The sequence below is a fragment of the Halyomorpha halys genome, unplaced genomic scaffold (assembly GCF_000696795.3).
Source record: "Halyomorpha halys isolate HHAL.00 unplaced genomic scaffold, Hhal_1.1 Scaffold11.1, whole genome shotgun sequence".
In the NCBI taxonomy this organism is placed as follows: domain Eukaryota; kingdom Metazoa; phylum Arthropoda; class Insecta; order Hemiptera; family Pentatomidae; genus Halyomorpha; species Halyomorpha halys.
In genome coordinates, this window is record NW_027111958.1 from 2,236,504 (window position 1) to 2,238,196 (window position 1,693).

A 1,693-nucleotide genomic window follows, 5' to 3' on the forward strand; every position below is an offset into this window, starting at 1 on the left:
AACACCAAGGAGGTATTGCCTTCGGGAGGTTGGATAGAGCCACTTCAACTCGGAATACCAGCGGGAGACTTGAGAGCGCCTAGGGAACCCAAAGATAAATCTTACAAAACAATTCATGAGTCTCTTCGGTCTCAACTCTAGTCCTGCAGATAGCCCTCCATAGACCAAGGAACCGTAGTCGAAGTGGGGGAAGACGAGAGAGGATACTAGGAGCTGACGGCTGTTCTGAGGAATGGAATTACGGAATTTTAGGAATTGTTTGAGTACAATGTATGCATTATCTGTGTGTGCACGTACGTAAATATATATGAGTATATATAATATTAATTATTCTTATATATAATTATATAGAATATACGTACGTTTATATGAAAAGATATGCATACATTTATAAAAATAAAATAACTATCTTTTCAAATCAACATATTAAAATTAAAATGTATACCACTACAACTCATGGGGGGTCAGGCATCCAGTACTTTGTAAGGAAGTACTGTTACTAAACCAACGGTTGTGCAAGGAGGTGATATGGTCAGAATCACGCTACACCTCCAGATTTTTACCCAATTAAAGATGCTGGGTGGATCCCAGAAGGGCTCCAGAACTCACAGAAGTTGACTCACGGCTACAGTGTATCTTAAAACAATTTTCTGCCCAGCTGGATTCGAACTCGGTCCCTTGGAGTTAGTAACAACGCGCCTTACCACGCTCCCCCTCAACATATTAATATGTAAAATTTATTATTTGGACTCCGTGTGCCTTAAAAGTTTTCTTAATATATATCTGTAGATAAATGAGAGTAATAATACTAGCTTTCAGAAAAATGGTGATCGGTCATTGTGATATTGAATGTGTGTTGTGATTGGAGAAAAACATACCATATAAAACTATCGCATATTATTATTAATAATAATAATAAAGGCTTAACGAACCCGAAAGTTCGATGCCGATACCACCAAACGCTCTCTGCATACATCCTTCCTGTGATCCCCCTCCAATTCCACTAAATCTGTTTTAACACAATCCTCCCATCTACGTTTCGGTCTACCCCTCGGTATATGTACTCGCTACGGCGGAACATATACTAAAATTGGAACGATACAAAGAAAATTAGCATGGCCCTTGCGCAAGGATGACACGCAAAATCGTGAAGCGTTCCGCATATTATTAATAATATTATAAATTTGCGCTAGTGGTTATAATATTCAATTATTATATTGCGGAAGGTGGAAGGGTGCGATGGTTAAGTGGCTCATTAAAAAGCGACCCTAACGAGAGAGCGAGGTTGCTACTTGAAGTACCTTTCAAACTGATGTTAAGAAACAAACTCCACTCATCTAGTCTCCTATCATGAATAATGATGGTATAAACTTTAAACTTTAAAGTCTCCCCTTTTTATAAGTCTTTGTGAAAAACAATGTTCTTCCAGTTATCTCTAACTAATTAAAACTTAAATTGGTTTAAAAATTTATATAGCGGCCCCCTCAAGTGGAAAAATCTTTTTTCCCACCGGTTCTTTCCAGTCAGCCGCAATTTTATTTAATTACTTCCGTATTTTTTATGTTTAAGAAATTGAAATAATTTTTTTTTGTAACTCAAGTACCTGAGATATTATATTATGGTAACCGGTCGACATTTTGTTTCTTCTTCATACACAGGCGCAATAAGAATCTTAAAACGTGGCGAATTACTA

The 1,693-nt window shown here is 37.1% G+C and overlaps 1 non-coding gene across 1 annotated transcript; it reads left to right on the forward strand.

The window, feature by feature from the left end:
• Positions 1-1,060: 1,060 nt before the first annotated feature.
• On the forward strand, positions 1,061-1,167 carry LOC112211614 (U6 spliceosomal RNA). The gene has a single exon (XR_002945667.1). It is a non-coding gene; the product is annotated as a U6 spliceosomal RNA (small nuclear RNA).
• The last annotated feature ends 526 nt before the right edge of the window (positions 1,168-1,693 follow it).